Source organism: Lepidochelys olivacea (assembly GCF_965140295.1).
Source record: "Lepidochelys olivacea isolate rLepOli2 genome assembly, chromosome: 7".
Classification (NCBI taxonomy): Eukaryota; Metazoa; Chordata; order Testudines; family Cheloniidae; genus Lepidochelys; species Lepidochelys olivacea.
In genome coordinates, this window is record NC_140417.1 from 60,372,322 (window position 1) to 60,380,866 (window position 8,545).

Sequence of the window (8,545 nt, forward strand, 5' to 3'; positions counted from 1 at the left end):
CCAAGGGGGCAAGTCCCCCTGTACAGGATAAAGACCCATGGGAGCCCTACTGTGAGGGTTTTGATGGGATTGAAGCGGTGCCTGAGCCTAGTACTGGCCCTCTCTGCCTGGGGAGAATTTTCCACCAAACCACCAGTCCTTAAACACGAATGTAACTGAAATTCTTCCTGGTACAGGGATGTAGCCGCACTGGGCAGTACATTCATGCTGGCTAAAAGCTGAGTCAGTAACTTTCCAGATCAAGGGCAACCCACTGATCTCAGCAAGGGATTCGTAGCATCATCCCGCCAAGCACATACATGCAATGGGATGGATCCGCCCATGGGGATCAATATAGACTTGCTGAGAGGCAGCATGGTCTAGTGGTCTAAACACAGGGGCAGAATTCATAGTTCTGTGCCCCATTTTGCCACTGGCTTGGTGTGTTATGTTGGGCAGGTCATGTCACTGCTCCGTGCCTCAGTTTCCCCATCTAAAACGGGGATCAAGATATTAACGTGATTGGGTTGTTGAGAGGATGTACGTAATGTTGGTGCAATGTTTTGAATGGGAAACGTGTCTATGATTAGGGAGTTAAATAGTCCCTATTCATTTCACCCATAAGGCAAATTTCTCCACCAAGTGAGATGTGTTCTGATTGTTCCCTTCACAACCGCGTTTGGCTCCTGCAATGTGTCTCACGAGCTCTGCCCCCGCAGCAGGACTGTTCCTATCGGGGGCACTCAGAGGCTCACAGGATTTGGTAAAGGGGAGCTGGAGCTGATAATTGCTGGGCCAGCAGTTCAGATGCAGCCCAGAGTGGCAGTGGCCCTCAGTTCATGCCAGTGGATGCTGCAGGGAGATTGGTGGTCCTGGGATCCAAATTCAGGTCTGACTGGAGCTGGGCTGACGGTCCTGAGAACGGACGGACGTGGCTGATTTACCTTGTTCTGTAGCTCTTTGTGACCAGCCTATGACTGCTCTGAACACGCTGAGTATGGAGCACGCTGCGGGATGATATTGCCACCACTCTCCCTGTCTTCGGAGGGGGCACGATATTGCCTTCTTCTGCCAGCACGGACGGCCCAGGCTCCAATGGGACAAGCACTCCTAGTAAGAAGGGCAGATGCCCCCAGCCACACACAGACAGATCCCCTTGTTCACGTGTGGATACAGCTATGTACACGGAGAGCAGCCTCTCCCCAACCAGCTGTGCAATCACAAGCCCATTCCCACAGCCATGCACGGGAAAGAGAACAAGGAAGGACCAGAGCACAGCCAGCATGAAGGGACACCCCCAGCTCTTGCTCTGACATGCAGACACGTGGCCAGCCCCAGACGTTCCGAAATCAGGAGTCAGGCTCCAAAAAGTCACAGGATTGGCCAAGGAGCGGGGTTTCTGTTTGATCTGGTTTCTGAGCCATTGGAACCCTGGCTTCCAGGTTTTCTCTGCAACCACAAGGGCTAGAAACTTCCTTTCTTTCAAACAAAAGTTGAGTTTCTTCTGCTGCAGGCTGTCAAGGTTCCTTCCCCACTCTGAACTCTAGGATAAAGATGTGGGGACCTGCATGAAAGACCCCCTAAGCTTATTCTTACCAGCTTAGGTTAAAAACTTCCCCAAGGTACAAACTTTGCCTTGGCCTTGAACAGTATGCTGCCACCACCAAGCGTTTTAAACAAAGAACAGGGAAAGAGACCACTTGGAGACGTCTTTGCCCCCAAAAATATCCCCCCAAGCCCTACACCCCCTTTCCTGGGGAAGGTTTGATAAGAATCCTCACCAATTTGTACAGGTGAACGCAGACGCAGACCCAAACCCTTGGATCTTAAGAACAATGAAAAATCAATCAGGTTCTTAAATGAAGAATTTTAATTAAAGAAAAGGTAAGAGAATCACTTTCGTAAAATCAGGATGGTAAATACCTTACAGGGTAATCAGATTCAAAACATAAAGAATCCCTCTAGGCAAAACCTTAAGTTACAAAAAGACACAAATAGGAATACACATTCCATCCAACACAGCTATTTTACCAGCCATTAAACAAAAGAAAATCTAACGCATTTCTAGCTAGATTACTTACTAATTTAACAGGAGTTGTAAGGCTGCATTCCTGATCTGTTCCGGGCAAAAGCATCACGCACATAGACAAACCCTTTGTTTCTCCCCTCCAGATTTGAAAGTATCTTGTCCCCTCATTGGTCATTTTGGGTCAGGTGCCAGTGAGGTTATCTTAACTTCTTAACGCTTTACAGGTGAAAGGGTTTTGTCTCTGGCCAGGAGGGATTTTATAGCACTGTATACAGAAAGGTGGTTACCCTTCCCTTTATATTTATGACACAGGCATAGGACTTCAGGAGCTGGGGCAACGAGAAACCTGTGGTGTGTGGATGGTGCTGATTTTGGGTGCCAGCCCGGCCAGTAGGATAGTGTCATAACCAGACAGCTAAGGGTAGCCTAGAATTCCTCCTTACCTGTAAGGAGTTAAGAAGCTCAAATAACCTGGTTGGCACCTGACCAAAAGGACCAATGGGGAAAGAAGATACTTTCAAATCTTGTAGTGGGGAAGGCTTTGTTGTGTGTTCTCTTGGGAAGCAGAGAAGCATCAGGTCAGAAAACTCCTTCTCCTATAAACCATCCTAAAAGTCTCTCATATTACAAAAATTGTAAGTAAAAGCCAGGCAAGGCATGTTAGATTATCTTTTGTTTTGCTTGTGAATTTTTCCTTTGCTGGAGGGAGGTTTATTCCTGTATCTTGTAACTTTGAAAATAAGCCAAGAGGGAGTTCTGCTGTGGTTTTGAATCTTTTGTTACCCTGTAAAATTATTTTCCATCCTGATTTTACAGAGGTGATTTTTACCTTTTTTAAAATAAAATCCTTCTTTTAAGAACCTGACTGATTTCTCTATTTTCTAAGACCCAGGGGTTTGGGTCTGTGATCACTTTGTAACCAAATGGTTAGGATATTATTCTCAAGCCTCCCCAGGAAAGGGGATGTAAGGGCTTGGGGGGAATAGGAACTCCAAGTGGTCCTTTCCCTGATTCTTTGTTAAATCACTTGGTGGTGGCAGCATACCATCGAAGGGCAAAGAATTTGTGCCTTGGGGAAGTTTTAACCTAAGATGGTAGAAATAAGCTTGGGGGTCTTTATTGTGGGTCCCCACATCTGTACCCTAGAGTTCAGAGTGGGGAGGGAACCCTGACAGGCAGTGACCTCTCAAGGGTTTGTGGCAGCCTGCACTGAAGTGCTTGAGGCCAGTGTCCTAAGGCAGAAGGGAGTCTGATAGCAATGGAGGTGAGTCCCTGGGGAACACAGGACTCACCAGACTGACTCAGACCCGAGGCCCAGCTAGCCCAGAAGCAGTAGGAAGGAGTCCAGGGAAGGAGCAACAACGGCTGAGGGAAGCAGAGTGGACTCACCGCTGGTGGCGCCTCCTCCTTGCCATCCTGGGGATTAGCTCTGCCAAACATTGCACCCTTCTCTGGCAGAGTCTCACCCATCCTGTCTCACTGTGTGGCCCCTCTCGCTTCAGGAACTGCAGCCGCCTCCTCCCTCCAGGTCACTACATGGTGTCCCTTTCAGGGAGTTACCCAAAGTCCTTCCGCATAAACAGTCTCAGGCAGTCTTCTCCGGCACTGTTCTGATGGTACCACTTCCCCTGCGGCCAGTAGGGGAACCTGGGCCCTGAGGCCCACCCACTACTTCAGGGACCCTGTATCTGGCAACTGTGGTCACAGATGCTAACTCTGGATATCCTTCTTGTCCATGTAAATATCCCATCCCTCTTTGAATCTTGCTAAGTTCTTGGCTGCAATGACTTCCTGTGGCAGTGAGTTCCACAAGCTAATGAGGCATTGTGTAAAAGTTTTTTCCTTATAGGAGGAAGGCTCCTGGCTTAGCTACTTCCCCTTCCCCAGGCTTCCCATCTAAGCACCTTTTTGTCTTCCAGGGCTCCCCTGAGGCTTTTGGAGAGCCCTGTGGGTGGCAGCATGCTGGGCCTTGAAGTTGTACCTGCCTAAGCCCTGCCAGGCTGCTGCTTGGTCAGGGATTCGGAACACCCACCAAATCCACACATTTTGGAGAAGAATAAATAACTAGGGACAGACTGACAGAAAGACAGACAGACAGCAGGTCAAGGCCTGCATACACGGAAAGGAAGGTGCCCCTTTAACTTGGACTGGTACACACAGGCTGATGGACCTTCAGCTGGGATCATTCGGCCTCGCTCAGTCCAAGCCCACAGAGCTGTGCCCACTGACCCCACTGGCAACTGGGCCCTGCTGTTCATGGAGGCTGTTCATGACACTAGCTCCCAGCAGCCCTTCCCAGCATGGTTTGGTGGCTGTTGAATGTTTGCGGAAGAGGCTGGGCATGCAGGGGTTCTGATGGGCTCTCGTCCTGGGCATGGCCGGCTCTCCGCTGAGGCACCCACCCCGCTCTGGGACTGTGCCAGTGAGACGTTGCACAGTCTGTTCTGCCAGCAGGGGACTGTGGGGGAGGCTTTTCTTCCTTTGGGTTCAGCTGTCTCACCCTACATGAGTTTGCTGGGGGTAGAGCAGCCAGGGATCCCTCCTACCCCCCGTGCGAAGGGAGGGAGCTGTGATGAGCTGTGGGGCAGAGCTTCAAAAATGTTTAGGGGGATTAGGAGCCTGTGCACCATTGTGTTTTGGTAGGCTTTGCTCCTAAATCCTTTGGGTGCTTTGGAAAATCTCTGCCGTCGAGCCTCCGTTCAGAATACCTCCTACCACCCGACTTCCCCACTGTGATGCCGTGAACCGTCCTGGTGCTGAGCACCGTGCCACTTGCATCGCGGCAGATTGGTAGCCCCACGGGCAGGCGGGTGGTTGACAGTCAAGGTCCTGTGTGAGCAGTGCCTTGATCCCCTCCGTGACAGAGGCGGCAGGCCCGGTGGAATGTCCCCCCGGAGCAGGGAGTGTGTGGAGGGGCAGCCGCAGGGGCTGGGCCTCACAAGCACTGAATTGCACGCCTTTCTGTTAGAAACCCGATTGATTCATCTTCCTCTCCGAGCTGGAATTCTGCCCACCCCGCCGGGGTCATTGCTCTGCAGCGGCTCCTTCTCTTCAGCCAGGAAAGCTTTCTCCTGCCTTGATCCTCTCCCCGCTGAGGGCAGCCCGCACCGGGGACCAGCCATGGCTGCACAGCAATGATGGGAGCCTGCTGCCACCTTCTGGACACTGAGCAGCCTTGCAATCATGCCCTCCCAGCATGGCAGCATTGGTCTTGCTGGGTCAGATCTAGGTGACTGGAAAGCAACCTCTCGCGGGGTGGAAACCCCACGCCCCGAGAGACACAGGTCAGCTGACAGAGCCCCGGAGACGCTCTGGATCAGGGTGGTGGGTCACTTACTGTAACCCCTCCCATCGGGTCTACGCTGACGTGCTGCAGCAGCACTGGGCCACCACGTAGCAGAGCCCTGGTGCGCCCCCACTGATGCCCTGGTCTGTGCCCTGGAGCAGGGGCTCACGCGCCCAGCCCCAGCTCCATCATGCGCTACTCTCCTTTGTACTCCCCTCAGCTCCGGACTGTGCAGGGCGGCCCCCAGAGGCTGGCGCCCCACAGGGGCTGATCTTGCTGTGGGCTGGGCATGCAGGAGGGGAGCAGTGAGTGTCCAGCTCTGGGCCCCATGCTGTGGTGGCAGCATCGTGGGGGGCAGCTACGCTAGATTGTCATCTCACCCAAGACAGGGGCTCAGAGCGCCCCCACCCCACGCTGCCATTCGTCACTGTCGCTGCGGGAGGGGCTGGGCCAATAGGTAGCTTCAGGCCAGGCTGGATGGAATAGTCCAGTCTCTTGCTGGCTGGGCGGGTGTGAAAGGTCCCCCTGTGCCCAATCCACAGAGGATGCGAGTCTGTGACAGCCCCTGCCTGCTTTTAGCTCGGGGGTCCTGTTCATTCCCTCAGGTGTCAGCTGAAAGGGTGGCCTTCGCCCCTCCCCATGCCCCTGCCCAGCACAGCGGCACAAGGCGTTCGTCTGAGAACAGGCCGGGCACCGCAGGTTTCCCACAGGCTGGTTTGAGGAGTTGTGAATGTGCCAGTTCTGATCTAGGAGACGTCTGCAGGGCTGGCCGTGCTGCACTGTGTCCTGGGCAGAGTTGGGTCCCAGGACGTGGGAGCCTAAGAAATTCAGGCCTGGACAGGGATGCAGTGTTGCCAGCTTGTGGAATTGTACCGGGGCAGTTGCTGGTTTTCATCATGTCCCTTGGAAGCATGTGAATGGGAGAGACTCGGCTGCCATTTTTTTAAAAGGGGTGTTTCTGGCCATTGGGGGTCACCAAGGAAAGCTTGGAAAGGGACCCCAAAATCAGACAGCAAATAAAAAGACCTCAACCTTATTATTTTTTAAATCTCATGGTTTTCGGAAGCCTGATGTCGATTTTTGAAGCTCCGGGATTGGCAATGCTGGGTCAAGGGCACAAGAGGTCAGGTGGGCATTTCCTGGCTCCAGCTGGGAAGGGAATACTGAAATACTGGTCAGATCTACAGATCCAGCCTCAGACAAGTGGGGATGCAGCCAGACATCTGGCTCCTTAGCATAAACCCCCCAGGAGAGCTGGTCAGAAAATGGAACTGCTGCCTGGCAGTAAATTCCGACATTTCCACATTTGATTTTGACGCACAAAGTCGAAATTTTTGTTTTGTTTTTGTGGAATGGAAATTCCAACATATTTTGTTTCAGAAACATTTAAACGACCAACTCAGGGTGCTTTGAAACTCTTCTAGTGTTTTGATGGTCTCAAAATGCTTTGCTTAGGGAGCGCTGAAACAGAATACATTCATATAAAATATGAACTGTGAGAAAGCAGAAGATATTCATTGAAATACAATAATGAAATACTGTCATAGAAAAGATTCAACCAACTGAAAAAGTTGAAATGAAACGAAACAAAACTCTCGACGAAATACTCCATTTCTCTTTCAAATCGGTTCAGAATTTGCCGTTGCAAAACTTTTCAGAATTGACACGTTCCTGAAAACTTTTGATTTCCACTTATAAGTGTTTTTTTCCGATGGAAAACTGTTCAGGGGAGAATTTTCCTCCCAGCTTCCCAGGAGCCCTGTGGTGCTGCCGCTCTCTGGTCCTGTAACTGCTTGGCTAAGATTATCTAATGGCATGTAGGGGAGTCAGGAGCACATCGCCTTCCAGTGGGATTTGGGCATCCAACTGCCTCAGGCTTCTGGGGAAATGACAGCCTGCAAAATACGTGCTCCTGTGCAAAGGCAACCAGTCCTGGTCCCCGGGATGGAGCGTTACTGTCCGCACCCCAGCCCTGCCCTTTGGCGACAGGACACGTGACAGTGGGGTGCACTGATGGACAGTGAGGTGAGATGACTCCCCTGACATGACTCAGGGGGTCGGTGGCAGAGCCACGATGGAACCCAGGCATCCTGACAACCTGCCTTAGCTGTAAGCCCACAGTCCCTGCACCACAATTAGCACGAGCGATTGACCTTGGCGATGGAAGCCACCTTTCCAGAGTCGCCCTGCAGCTGCTGCAATGATTAACCCAGGCCTCCGAAATCACCACTTCCCCAGCCAGCAAGGGGTGAGACACAGAGACTGCCCCCCTCCCCCACAGCCCCCTGTGCTCCCAGGAATGCACAGTGCCCCCTGGGCAAGGAGCCTTGTGCTTCCTCTGCCACCTCAGTGGTCCCTGTTGCCCTGTCGGTCCTGGGACAGTGGAAGGAGCCAGCTGAAGGGGAGGGTCAGTCAGGGGTCTCACACACATGCCCCCCTTGGGGATCCGCATGCCCAGCTCTGGGGTGCATGACTAAGAGGACGGCTCTTGATCGCCATCTGTGCCAGTCCTCGCTGGCAGTATGCAGTATGTGCTGGCTGGGGCTCCCCTCTGATGTTGGGCTCACAGGCCCAGGGTGTCCTGCATCCAACAGCAGCAGCTGGTCTGCACCATCTATGTGTGCTGAGTGCATCCGCAGTGCCCGGCACTCCCCTGCACCCAGTGCCCACGGAGCCTGGTTCCCCCACTCGCACCCATGATTCGGCCCTTCCTAAAGCCTCTCCCTCGTGCTTGCATTAGGGTAGGGCCATCAGCAGCAGGGCCAATCACCAGATAGCCCCACCCCAGGAGAGTTAGCCAGCCCAGCACTCACAGAGCCAGCAGCCACCAGCAGGGAGCTGGGCTCCGGCGCCGGGGGCAGTGGAGTGTTTGAGCAACTGCCCTTTGAAACACCAGCCGTTCCTGAGGCTGTGTGGGCTAGTGGGCAGGAGACGAGCCTGGCAGCGCTTGTTCTGTTTCTGCCTCTGCTGGGCAATCTCTGCGCTGTTCTGTGCCCCTTCAGACAGGCCTGTCTCTCCTGGAGTGTGTGCAGCGCTGGGTGCAGCAGGGCCCTGAGCTCAGCAGAAGCCTCTAGGTGCTGCGGCAATGCATGACCCTAGCTCATACAGTCTGTGCCCAATGAGCCCCGTGCTTTCCTCCCACACAGCACTTGGTGGGGAACCAACGGGCTGGCTGACAGGAGCGGGAACATGCCCAGCATGCTGCTTCTGCGGTGGCCTTTGCGCTTGGCCTGTTGGCAGCAGAGACGTGA